The sequence below is a fragment of the Medicago sativa genome, chromosome 3 (assembly GCF_051527215.1).
Source record: "Medicago sativa cultivar Bolivia chromosome 3, Bolivia_mono, whole genome shotgun sequence".
Classification (NCBI taxonomy): domain Eukaryota; kingdom Viridiplantae; phylum Streptophyta; class Magnoliopsida; order Fabales; family Fabaceae; genus Medicago; species Medicago sativa.
In genome coordinates, this window is record NC_140751.1 from 92898087 (window position 1) to 92912794 (window position 14708).

Consider the following 14708-nt stretch of genomic DNA (forward strand, 5'->3'; position numbering starts at 1 on the left):
TCAGCATCACAGTAAGCTATTAAATCAAAACAAGAACCTTGGCTATACCAAAGGCCAAGATCAGTAGTACCAACTAGATATCTGAAAATTCTTTTTACAGCAATTAAATGAGATTCTCTTGGAGAAGTTTGAAAACGAGCACATAAGCCAACAGCAAAAACAATATCTGGTCTACTAGCAGTTAAATATAACAGAGATCCAATCATACCTCTGTATTCTTTTTCAGAAACAAATTTTCCATTTTCATCTTTATCTAAACTTGAAGATGGATGCATGGGAGTTGCCATGATTTTGGCTTCATTCATTTTATATTTTTTGAGAAGATCTCTAATATATTTTTCTTGATAAATAAATATTCCATTTGATTCTTGTTTGATTTGCAAACCAAGAAAAAATCTTAATTCTCCCATCATACTCATTTCAAATTCACTTTGCATAAGTCCGGAAAATTCTTCACACATTTTTTCATTCGTTGATCCAAAGATAATGTCATCAACATATATTTGGACAATAAGAAAATCTGTTTCATCATCTTTTCTAAAAAGTGTTGTGTCAATTTTTCCTCTAGAGAATTTGTTTTTGATTAAGAATGTACTTAACCTTTCATACCAAGCTCTGGGAGCTTGTTTTAGACCATATAATGCTTTTGTGAGTTTAAAAACATGATTTGGTTTATGTGAGTTTTCAAAACCAGGAGGTTGATGAACATAAACTTCTTCATTTAAAAATCCATTTAAGAATGCACTTTTAACATCCATTTGAAATAGTTTAATATTTTTATATGATGCATATGCAAGAAGAATTCTAATTGCTTCTAACCTTGCTACTGGAGCAAAAGTTTCATCGTAATCAATACCTTCTTGTTGATTATATCCTTGAGCTACAAGTCTAGCTTTGTTTCTGATGATATTTCCTTCTTCGTCTAATTTGTTTCTAAAAACCCATCTTGTTCCAATGATGGATTGATTTTGAGGTTTAGGAACAAGATTCCATACTTCATTTTTCTCAAATTGAGATAATTCTTCTTTCATGGCATTTACCCACGATTCTTCACATATCGCTTCTTGTATATTTTTTGGTTCGATATGTGAGATCATTGCCATGTTGCCATCATTATTTATAAAAGATCGTCTTGTTCTTATTCCATCAGATGTATCTCCAATGATTTGTTCAGGAGGATGGTCACCAATGGTCTTCCAACTTTTTGGAAGGGCTTGTGATGGGGATTCTTGATTAGCTTCAACATTTCTTTGAGGAGTTTCTTCTTCATCTTCTTTGTTGATGACTAGATCATCAAACTCATCAAAGACAACATGCATACTAATTTCTAGAGTTTGATTTTTTAGATTATAAATTCTATAACCTCTTGAATTTGTTGCATAACCTAAAAATATTCCTTTGTCTGATTTTGAATCAAATTTTCCTAGATTTTCTTTGTCATTCAAAATATAACAATAACATCCAAAAATATGAAAATATGAGATGTTAGGTTTTCTATTTTTCCAGAGTTCATATGGGGTTTTGTTTAGGATTTTTCTAATAGAAACACGATTTATGATATAGCAAGAAGTATTTATGGCTTCAGCCCAAAAATATTTTTCAACATTTGATTCATTTATCATTGTTCTTGCCATTTCTTGTAGTGTTCTATTTTTTCTTTCAACAACTCCATTTTGTTGAGGAGTTCTTGCACATGAAAAATTGTGTGATATTCCTTTTTCATCAAAGAAGTTTTTAAAGAAAGCATTTTCAAATTCTCCTCCATGATCACTTTTTACTGAAATGATCTTTGATTCTTTTTCATTTTGAACTAGTATACAAAAAGTTTTAAATGCTTCAAAAGCTTCATCTTTGTGTTTTAAAAATAATACCCATGTATATCTGGAAAAATCATCAACTATAACAAAACCATATTGTTTTCCACTCAGACTTGCAGTTCTTACAGGACCAAATAAATCTATGTGAAGAAGTTCAAGAGGTCTTTGAGTAGTAACAATATCAATTGTTTTAAAACTACTTTTGACTTGTTTCCCTTTTGTACAGGCTTCACATATTTTATCTTTGTCAAAATTTATTTTTGGAAGTCCTCTAACCAAGTCAAGATTGGAAATTTTAGAAATAGTTTTCATACTTACATGTCCAGCTCGTTTGTGCCAAATCCATTTGTCTTTTTCAATAGTTATAAAACATGATTCAGCTGGTATATCGTCTAAGTATAAAACATATAAATTTTTCTGTCTAGAACCAGTAAAAAATATTTTTCCTGTGGATGTTTGTTTTACTTCACATATGTTAGGTTTGAAAATGACTTCAAAACCACTATCACATAATTGGCTTATGCTTAGTAGATTGTGTTTTAAACCTTCGACATATTGAACATCCTCAATTTTTGCAGAATCTTTCTTACCTATAATACCTTTACCTTTTATTTGACCTTTGTCATTGTTTCCAAAGGTTACTAGTCCTCCTTCTTTCTTTATGAAGGAGATGAAGCATTGTTTATCTCCTGTCATGTGTCTTGAACAACCACTGTCCAAGTACCATGACTTTTTCTTTGCATCTTGAGAGAATCCCTCTTCATTGTCTGAATTTGCCATTAGACACATGTTGGCTTCTGCATCTTCATCTTTTGTTTCGTCAAGATCATCCCAGGTAAACATGGATTTTGAGTGTGGAGATTTATTTTGACTTTTTTTGTTGAATGGACATTCATTTTTGTAGTGTCCTAGTTTGTTGCATCCGAAGCAGGTTACTTGACTTTTGTCAACCTCTCCTTTGGAGTTATCTTTTTTGCTAGGAAAGTATCTTTTTATTTGATCTCTCCTTCTCATCATTCTTTGAATTTTCTTTGAGATGAGTGCTAGTTCATCTTCTGCTTCTCCTTGGATGTTTTCTTCTTCTTCAGTTTCTTTGATTTCTTCATTTGTTGTGGTGTTGTTTTCTTGGTCATTTTGAGATGCCTTAAGAGCAACCATTTTTCCTTTCCTTGATGGTTTGTCTTCTTGAAGTAAGGTCTCGTGAGCTTTTAGTGATCCAATGAGATCTTCAAGAGCTAAGGAATTTAAGTCTTTAGCTTGAGTGATTGCGGTTACCATTGGTCTCCATTGGTTTGGTAGGCATCTTAATATTTTTCTTATTCTGTCATGTGTAGTGTAAGATTTTCCTAGTGATCTTAATTCATTTACTATAGATGTGAATCTAGAGTACATTTCATCAATTGTTTCTTCTTCATTCATTTCGAAGATTTCGAACTTTCTTACACCGATATCTATTCTTGTTTCTTTTACGTGGCTTGTTCCTTCATGATGGATTTTCAGAGTATCCCAAACCTTTTTTGCGGTATCACATTCATCAACTCTTTCACTTTCTTCCATGCTTAATGCACATGATAGAAAGAGTCGAGCTTTAGAATTTAGAAGTATTTTTTCTTTATCTTCTTTTGACCATGATGCCTCTGGTGTAATTACTCTTTCTTTAGTAATACTGTCAGTTGTCATAGGTACATGGTTTCCATTTATGATTATGGTCCACATATCCACATCTTGGGATCTTAGGAATAGTTCCATTTTTCCTTTCCAGAAGTAGTAATTCTTTCCATTGAAGTATGGTGGCCTTGAGCAGGAAAGTCCTTCTGGTATGTATCTTTCTTTTGACATTGCTTTTTCCTGAATCTTTTCTCTAACACTGTTAGGCGTTTCTTCTCAGAGCCGTGCTCTGATACCAATTGAAGTAGCAATAAACGTCGCAAGAAAGGGGGGGTTTGAATTGTGACCCTTTTTAATTTTAATCCTGAAACTTTAAATAGATTTATATACTCAAGAGTAAGATTCTTGGTAAAGGTTAAATAAACAATTGTTATATCTTTATAGATTTAAATTATCCTCAATAATTTAAACAAGGACCAGAACACTCTGGAGAATGATTAATATGCAGAATAATAATAATACTGATTAATTGTGGGACCAGAGAACTCTGGATTAATTTACTTATTAATTAGGACCAGATTGTTCTGGAGAATGATTAAGATTAATTGCAAGATAATATTAAAGATTGAATTAGGACCAGAGTACTCTGGATTAATTTAATTAATAAGGACCAGATTATTCTGGAGAGTGATTAATTTAAATAGCGATACTAAAGATTAAAGTTAGGACCAGAGCACTCTGGATTAATATAGTGTAAAATAAATGACAAGAGAAGGGAAGAAAAATTAACACAGGAGAGTTATCCTGGTTCACCAAACCCGGCTACTTCCAGTCCCCACACTTCGTGTGAGATTGTCCACTATAGTATCCTGCTAACAGAAACTTCTGACTAGCACTATAAATTCTTGATCACACCAGATCAGTCTGTTACACCCTGTATTATGAACCTCAGCAGGCTTCTACAATTCTTTGCGCACTAGCAAAAGAAAGGTTGGAATTTTCTATCTCAAACTATTAAGCCCAATAGACTTGAGAGTTTACAACACACTTTGTATGATAAAGGTTTTTGTGGATCGAGATATGCTCAACACTTGTTTGAGACTATGATTACAAAACAAACTCAAAGGTTTATGATCCAAGATATAATGAGAGAGCAAGAGCTTGTTTGTTTGTGAAGAACTTTGTAAGTGAAGAATATTTGCACTTGAGAGATGATTGCTTTGTATTGTAAGTTCTTAGTTTTGGACTTGTAAGCCTTCCTCTATTTATAGAGACTTGAGATGCTTGCTGTCCACATAAAATTCCAGCTGCTTGCTTTAATTTGAATTGTAATTTGCGCTCCAAAATATTGTGTAGAGAGTAAGCAATTGATTTTAGCACATGCAGAATGATCCTAGAACAATCTGAAAAAATCCAGCTAGCATATGTAGAAGCTTTCACGCGTGAGTGCAAGCTGTAATGGTGCAACTTGTATTTCATAAAGTGATATGATGATGTCATACCATGATGTCATGCTTTATGTTACTTAGATATTTCCATATGATGTATCTTTTCCTTAATGGGTCAAATATCCTTTTAAAGCCCATTTTAATATTCTTTTGTCTTTTACCAAATTAAGTCATATGAATATTCTTCTCTTGGTGTGACAAAATCCATGCAATTAACTTCTTGATCTTCAATGATAAAAGGTTCATCCAAGGTAAAGTTCATTCTTGTCCTTTTTTGCGTAAATGACATGGAGAGATGTTGTGATCCAGTTTGTTCTAGAGAGCATTCTCTTATAAACATTTCTCACAAAATTGATTAGAAAATAACAAGATAAATAATTTAAATATGTTTGTTAATCCTTAAAACATTTAAACAATTTAAAAGAGGATTTTGCTTCAACACCCCTCAATACAACCGACAAAGATTGTCAAGTATTTTCATATACCTTCCACAAAAAACAGTATTCCATATTATTTTATTGATATTAATTACTCATCCTTAGTCTTTGATCAATTGTAACAAACGTGAGTAAAAAATAATGGAAAAGATTGGACTTTAAATCCTCTAAAAAAAATTAGTAACAAACGTGAGCAAAAAATATTGTTAAATATTGGAATTTAAATCCTCTAAAAAAAATTAGTAACAAACGTGAGCAAAAAATATTGTTAAAGATTGGACTTTAAATCCTCTAATAAAAGATTAGTAATAAACGTGAGCAAAAAATATTGTTGAAGATTGGACTATAAATTCTCTACAAAAAAAAAAGATTAGTAACAAACGTGAGCAAAAAATAATGTTAAAGATTGGACTTTAAATCCTCTAAAAAAAGATTAGTAACAAACGTGAGAAAAAAATAATGTTAAAGATTGAACTTTAAATACTCTAAAAAAATATTAGTAACAAACATGAGCAAAAAACAATGTTAAAGATTGAACTTTAAATCCTCTGGAAAAAACTATTAGTAACAAACATGAGCAAAATATTATGTTAAAGATTGGACTTTAAATCCTCTAAAAAAATATTAGTAACAAATGTGAGCAAAAATTAATGTTAAAGGGCAAACCATTCCCAATGTCGGAATCTATCTTCCAGGACATGTTTTCAGTCATGGTCTATTATATGTAGCTTTATCGAGAGGAGTTTCTCAAAATTCAACAAAAGTTCTCATTAATGAAGGGAAAATAGAAGGATAAGATGGAGACTTTACGAAAAATGAAGTTTTTAAAGATATTCTTTTATCGCAATCATAACAATGTTTCTTTTACATAAAATGTCATTTATACATTTATGTTATGATGTTACTAATTACTATTAGAATAAACAATAAAATATCATTATTTTTTCTTTATTTTATATGCAGACAAACTAAAATATGTTGAGTTAATAAATAATTGTTATATAACATGACAATATTTTGTTTATAAATCAATATTTCAATAATTTCCATTAATATTTAAAAGTTTAGAAAATTTAATCAAAATTATAAAAACAAACATAATAAAATAATCACATGCGTTAGCATTATAGAAAGAACGGACAGACGGGCACGATAGTGCCCGTCTTTCCGCTAGTGATCATAATGGAAACTCGGACATCTAATTAGACTAAAAAAAAAAATTCTTATCATATTATCCAAGTGTTTATCGGTTAGTGTTAGTCGATGTTTATTTTTATTTAAGTCAATGTCTATACTAATTAAACTAATAAAGATAAGAATATTCATGAAATGAGGTATGGTTTATGGATAAGAAAATACTTTATAGTAACCGTTTCAACTTTCAACAACAAATTGAAATTGAAATGAGGATTCTATTTAACAAAGTATGGCTTATAAAATTTCCAAAATATTTATATATACTAATTTATTCCGTGTCAAGTACGGATTACCATTTACTAAAAAAGGGGGTTAAATATGATGTTTACCCCCATCATTTCATCGAGTTTTGATTTACCCCTATAAATAAATTGGAGATTCCAACTTGTAATTTGAAGATTCTTTGGTTTTGGACCTTCAAACAGCTGACTATGCAAAATTTGAAGATTTTGTGGTGGTGCGCTGATTTGGATTACATGGTGTGATGATTTGACTTTTCATACGTGGCATGTGGAATTATTTTTTAAAACAAAAAAAATAAAAACTTCTCGTCTCTCTCTATCTCTATCTCTTCTCTAGTCTCTTTTGTTCCCTTGTCTTCTCTCGTCTTTGTCCAAACCCATAAAAATCTATTCTTTTTCCAAACCCACACTAAAAAACACAAATATAAGACAAATCCTGAAAATATTTGTTGTTGTTAGATTCTTCTTATACTCTTTTCCTCATTACCATCATCGAGCTTCTTATATGTAATAAACATTTAAGAGAATAAATTGCTAATAAAAAACTAAAAATAGATATATGGACTAATATAAAACTTGTAAGACAAAATATATTTTATAAAGTCTGAGCATTAACTTGGATTTTATTTTATCATACGTTTCAATCTATTATTTTGCAATCCATGTAGACTATAGTTTTCATAACCAGTACCCCCAATATGAGTCATGTATGATCACCCAACAAAAGGATTGAGCACTTGTCCAATAAAGAGTATAGTTCCAGAAGAATCTTCTTTGATCATAAACATGAAAGGATGGTCAGCTACAAAGTCTATTTCAGGTGGAGTGAAACTATACCCTGAACACCCCACCATCATTTCTAAAGCACATGATGCAGCAGCTTCGGTGCCTTCTTCTTTTACTTCAATGAAAGACTTGTGAAATATTTTAGAAACATAAAGGTATTTATCAATATGAGAGTTCACCATTTTTGTCGAACCACCAGGATAGAAAGGTAGATCAACTCCTAGTTCCTTGAGCACATTTGAAGTTTCAAGCTCAAATGATATTTTGAATCTTGGAATCCTGAAGTCATTTACTTTCACTTTTTTGTTAGGAAGCTTGTGTTCCAAGAACTCTGATTCAGAAGCCACTTTCTCAATCAAAGATGAGAGTCCATCTTTTGTATCTGGAAGAAAGAAGTACATAGAGAATTGTCGTTTATCTTTTCCTTGTTTTGTTTATAAGGAAGGCAAAGAACTTTGAAACCATCAAAAACACTGATAAACTGATCATTCGTGCTGGTTATGAAGGGAACCTTGACCGAGCTGCCATTGAGAAGGTGAAAATCATATTCTTTCATTTCCATAGTATTGAACTTTTCATCCCATGCTCCTTTGAAGTACAATGCATTTGCAAAGATGAGACAAGTTGAGTCATCTATCGACCCGGGTGGAAGAATTGTTTTAATAAGACCATTTGTCTCTTTTTCAGTCCATAAATTCACTTTTTTGGCCACTTCACTTGCCTTTAAAAATATCAAATATAAGTGCAAAAATGTCAATTTAATGAGCATTTCAATAGAATAGTTTAACTTTCCGCTCATCAATTTGTTGAATACAATACATATCAAATATTGTTATCATTATACCCGACAACAGAGAAGGTAAGGTAAGCATATAGTTGCAAGACATACCATCTATATATTTTGGCAAAACATCAATTGACTACATAGAAGTTGTAAGCATTTTTGTTGTATGTTAAAGAATCGAGTGTTACTATCTCTTTAATTAGTACTAGAGAGTTTGAAGTTGACTTTTCTATTCTAACTTTGAAGAACCAAAGGTTCTGTGCGGCAGGAAATTGCAGTACTTGCTTTACATCTTATATAAACTCCTCTTTTTTGCTCGATAACACATCAAGTAAGAAGCATCTCATATGTCCAAAGAATTTTTCTTACTTTTTTTAACGGTTATTTACACATAACAATAAAATCAATCATTTTTTGACATCAAGGACATTGTTAATAATTATTTACTCAATTAAAAAAATTATTATTTTATTGGAAATAGACCAGGATTGGTGTATGGGAAAAGTAATGCATACCTTAGTTTTGAAATCAACTGAAGCCAAAGTGGCCTTATAATCAGTAGCCACAATTTTTTCAAAAGAAGGTTGAAGAGAAAGGGTTTGTTCAATCCACGCACCATTGACGAAAGAGAGGCAAGGCCCGCCAAGGGGAGCAGCATCAGAGAACACAGAAGAAACAAGTTGAGAGGATAAGGAATTAAGATGATCCGTGGATTTGGATCGGAGGAAAGACAGAAGTTGTTGTTTTGTAGGACCGTCGGAGCCAGCAGCTATGATGTTGAGCACAACTTGAAGGGACAAGGGAGAAAATATGATGTTCTTGTCCTGAAATTCTTGTTTGGAGAACAAATATTTTGTGATTTTGAGGGAAACATCTGTTTGATAGTTGATTGATTCATGAAGATCCATTCTTCTTCCTTAAGATAAACTAAAACGCAGTTATCTTATAGACTAAAAAAGATTGGCAGATAGATACATTTAGATAGGGGTGGCAAAACGGGTCTGACCCGTCGGGCCGGCCCGTTTGGCCCGCTATTTTTGGCGGGCTGAGTCGAAGTTTTGAACTCGCTTTCTATAGTTGGCTCGGCTCGTCTCGTCTCGTTAAAATACGTGGCGGGCACGGGGCGGGGCGGGCCGGCCCGCTTAACTCGTTGGAAACGGGACGGACACGGGGCGTGGCGGGGCGGCCCGCTTAATTCGTGTTTCAATTTGTTACTTTGAGTCTTATTTTATGTTTTTGAATTTATTTTGGTTGTTAGATATATTTTAAGACTTATTTTATGCTTTTGGATTTATCTTGGTTGTTGAGTTTATTTATTTTGAGACTTATTTTATAATTTGGTTGTTGGATTTATTTTATGATTTGTTTTATGTTGCGCATTTGCCTTGTTGAATTCAACAATTTAATAATTATCTTGTTTTTCACAAATTTACTTGCTACCTATTCTTTTATATTTTTTTACGATAAAAGCAACATAGTTTTTTTGTAACAATTAAGTTGAAAAAAAAAATTTAAAAAAAGTTTTTGTTTGGCGGGTCGGCCCGCCAACTCGCAAGCCCGCCACTAAACGGGGCGGGGTGAGATTTTGGACTCGGTCACAGAATTTGACTCGGCTCGTCTCGTCTCGTTTTTAGCGGGCTTAGACGGGGCGGGCCTAAATGGGGCGGGCCGGCCCGCTTTGCCATCCCTACATTTAGAGATTGTTGAATTTATAAAAGATATTCTTAAAAAAAATAAAAAAAAAATTGACTGGATACTTTTCTTCTTCTTTAATGTATGTGAGTTTATAATCTATGAATTAAATTATATAAAAGAAAATACTATCTTATTAATTTTATTAATTGAGTCAATGACATTAAATTCATCATTTTCTTCCTATACTACCTCAAAAAACAAAATCATTTTCTTTCTAAATTAATTTCCATTTATTTTTTACTTGATAGAATTGATTTTGGTTAAAAGTACGTTTGACTTAAAACTGATTTTTGTTTGGATACATTCATATAAAAGTGAGTTGAGCTATAAATTTTCTTCCTTAATTAATTTCGATTTATTTTTTACTTGATAGAATTGATTCTATATAATTCATTTTGGTTAAAAGTACTTCTGAGATCAATGCTGCTTGATTTAGCTGTCCTTCAACTTTGTGATGTCACCCTTTCTTAACTTCCCTCAAAAAAAAGGTAACAAATGATAAAGATATATGGTCACGTATATGATTATACAGATACTACTATATTTCTTTGATAACAAACATAGTCATAGAGCACTATACATTCTCATATGGTTGTCACTGTTTGCAATAAACACATTGCTCAACACACGTGTGACTGATGTGGTCCCTTTCTGTTTGGATTAGATTATATATCATTGTTTTTATTATGTTGTTTAAGTTGGAATTATCTTAATTTGAAGAGATGGGGAGGACCACAAACCATTCCATTTTAAGAGATAGGGCACATTTTTTTGGAAAAGTGAATCACCAAATCATTTCCATGTGCATCACAATGGGACTTAAAATTGTGTTTAATGTACTTCTGACTTAAAAAGTACTTCTATAGAATTGATTCTATAGAATTTCCATTTATTTTTTTATGTGAATGTTTAATGTGATTTTTTATCGATGACGTTAAATTCATCATTTTCTTCATATGCCTCAAAAACAAGGTAATTTTTTTACACATCAATCAAATCATGTCAAATAAAATTTGTTATGTGAATGTTTAATGTGATTTTTTATCGATGACTTCATATGCCTCAAAAACAAGGTAATTTTTTTATACATCAATCAAATCATGTCAAATAAAATTTTGTTAAATCTAAAAAATAACATTTTAAAGCAAGCAAAGACCCCCCCCCCCCCCCCCCCCCCCCCCCCCCCAAAACAACATCTAGCTCGTATTATCTCCCTAAAAAACCACCTCAAGTTGTCCAAAAGCAAGCAAAGACCTTTGCTCAAGTCATAACCAATCTTTGTGACATTCCTTTTATTGAGGCTAAATCACTAAAAAGTTTTAAAGATAAATAAACTTTGATGATTAAATGATTAATGGACTTTCATAGTTTTTTGGTATTTAATATGTGATCTTGAGTGATTAACTAAGACATGAACAAAGTACAAATCAAAGTAATCAAAGGACATTGAAGACTATGAACTCAATCAGAGTTCAGAAGGTACATCAGTACCTGATGTAGTATTTTTATACGATCAAAAAAGTATTTATATGTATCGTCTCCTCAGGGACTAGTACGATATCAAGGACCGTTCGACACCAATTATCATCTTAAGTTTAAAAGAGTAGTTTGTTTGTTTGCTTAGAATCAAGTTAACTATGTTGTGAAAACTTGTTAGGACTAGAGTTCCTTGATCAAGCATCACACATAACTTAAAGATCATACATGGATTCTAGCTTTTCTTTGATATTATCACGTATCCCTCTTCAACATCATTCGTGTCCAAATAATATTGTGACTTCAATTGTACGGTTTAATCGTCAATGTCTCAAACTATTAAACGATCCAAGAGTCGATCGTATCGTTTAATCGATGATTTCTCAATCTATTAAATGATAAGAAAGCATTAAGTTTGGATACAAAGAGTGATTATCTAAACATCAATTCCATGTCTAGAATTTTATGTTTGGATAGAAGATTATTCTAAACCTAGATTCAAAAGTATTTTTCAATCACAATTAAATCAAACATAAACAATAAAGTGCAAGAATAATCTCAATATCAAATCAAATGCTAGAACCATATATTTAAAGATCTTAAGATTACATGTTTATCTAAGATCAAGTACCTCTAATCCCAACAATGGAGATTTAGCTACTCATTGTCATGGAAGCTTTGCAAGAATGAATTGAAATGGAAAGATTCATTACAACTTTGTGATCTCTCAACAAATGAGGAAGAATCCACCTTCTATCACTCTCACTCTATCAAGAACAAGCCCTATCTCTCTCTCTAAAGCTATTACAGAAAAGTCTATGAGATTCTAAGATAATGAAAGGAATGGATCAAGTGGGCTTTTATAGATTTTCTGATTTGCATCAACTCGCCTCGCGAGTTCCTTCATTCACCAAGGCGAGTTGAGGTTCCTTCACCAGTGGGTTTGTGCCACGTCATCTCTGAGGAGTTTAAGCCGCCCTAACTTGCCTCGCGATTAAATGCGCTCGCCATTGCGAGTTGCTCTCCTTTCATTCGCCTTTTCGAGTTGAGGGCGTGTGAAAAACTGGTGCTCTCTGGAACTTGCCCGCCTTTGAGACTCGCCTTTCACTCGCCATTGCAAGTGCACTCGCCTCCTGCTCACCTTTGCGTGTTGAGTGCGAGTAGTTTCTGGTACTTTCTGCCTATTGCTCGCCTCTGGCTCGCCTTTGATCTTCTTCTACTCGCCATTGCGAGTAACCCTTTGTACTTCTTCTTTGTTTTTCTTCTTTGCTTAGTGTCTTGAATTATTTTCCTGCGTAAATGGGTAAAGTGAGATATATAAAGCGTAAGAAGGCAATAATCACTTATCTCTCGGCTTTTCCCTAAATAACTTGCAAAACAAATAATAAAAGTGCCTTAATTATTCATTTAAAATACAACTTTCTAGCACTTATCAGTACCAAACCTATAAATTAATGTTCATACCAAGAACATGCAAAACACACGCGACATAAACAAAGCACATGTAGCGAAGGACTATGACTATGTGTTATTAAAGTCATATATGTTATTAAAGTCAAAGAGTTCATTCATTGTTCATAAAGATAAAAGAAATAATGAAAAACAAACACTAAGAATATTCTTCTAATTCATTAAAGAAGATCATCCTAGTTGTTATATATGTTGTCCTTCATTCAATTCCACTGTTAGAATCTGGTTGCATCAAATAAAGAGCTTACGAATCATTCTAAGTGGAACAATTCTTATTCTGATGACTGTCGGAATGTTCATATCAATCACATGCTTCTACATGACAAAAAAGCAAGTACAAAAAGCAAAAGCAATCATGACCAATGTACACTCGACACATGAGCGAGAAAACACTTCTCTTTGTCTACAATTCTCAAAAGGCATGAGTATGAAGTGACAATTCCACTTTCCTCTCTCCTGCACAAAAGACAAAAAGCCTGCAAGACATGAAGTGATAAGCGACATTTTTCTATTTACTTTTTTTATTCTGTATGCAAAAGATGGGTTGTTAGCTTTGGCTGAAAAGGTCGTTTTGAATCTAAGAGCATCCACAATGAAGACCCTCACATTTGAGGTCTTAAACGGGTCTCACATGGACACATCATTTTTTATTTTATTTTTAATAATAGTACTTAATAGGTACTCAACCACTCCAATGGAGATCCTCTATCAAAAGGTATAAATGGGTCCCACCAATAACTATTTTTATTATTGAAAAACGACAAAAGCAACTCAAATAATGATTATTTTATTGAAAAGTGGTGTGAGGTCCACTTAAGATTGATGGTCTTAAGTGAGACCCTGTGTCTTAAGAGACCCCCAAAAAAAATTTCCACATTGGGGGTACCTATTAGGTACCGGGTTTTAAATGGTAAAGACCCTACCAATGTGGATGCTCTAAGTTTCTTCAACATAGACGTCCTCGAAAAAGAGTGATAGTAGGTGACTTCAGAATTCCAAGATTCAATATTATTTTTTTGGACTTGAAACTTCTGACTTCCTGAAGAAGCTAGGTGTGTGGTTTTACCTTTCTGTACATGAGGTTTGACAAATATGGTGGACTCTCCTATGATTAGCTTTTATATTTCCAACATTATATTCTAAGTCGATACTTGCTAGTTGCATGTTGCATCTCAAACTCTAATGTTGTTCAGAACACCTCTTTAAAAACATGTCAACGGGTCTCTTGTTTGGTTGTTCACATGGTTCACCAACCCAATTACTTTGAACTTTGTAACGTTCTTTTGCTACATCAAACCAAATATGAAAGGGTAACGCGAAGGAACACACAAATCACTCCAAGGGAAGAGTTTTTACACTTCCAAAGTGTAAACTTCTTAGTGAGATCCAGGCCACAAAATAAAACGAGAGAGTTGGCAATAACATGAAAGTAATAGGAAGAAAAAATAATTATTAAGGTATCTTTTTAGGGATCTATCATTTCTTTCATTGTAATATAATCTTTGAAAGTCGTCAAAGTCTTTTGAATTTGGGGTTCTAAGTGCATATACTTCTCTATTGCGAAATTACACAAAAATTGAAATGACTTTGAGAGGTTTATCTTCCTAATTCTAGATTTTATAAATAGATAGTGATGAAAGTTTGAAAGAATAAGAAAAAGAAAACCTTGCATTAGCCACAACTCAAGTATTAGTTAAAATTATGTGTCCTCTTTGCCATTTTACTTCATGCATTAGCCACCATCACCA

General features: G+C 32.6%; 1 pseudogene across 1 annotated transcript; it reads right to left on the reverse strand.

Annotated features, from left to right (window-relative positions):
* Positions 1-7314: 7314 nt before the first annotated feature.
* Positions 7315-9301, reverse strand: LOC146942040 (serpin-ZX-like; annotated as a pseudogene). The gene is made up of 2 exons (XR_015032559.1): positions 8835-9301; positions 7315-8256 (listed from the first exon to the last, which is right to left on the reverse strand). The product of XR_015032559.1 is annotated as a serpin-ZX-like (transcript).
* Positions 9302-14708: the final 5407 nt, after the last annotated feature.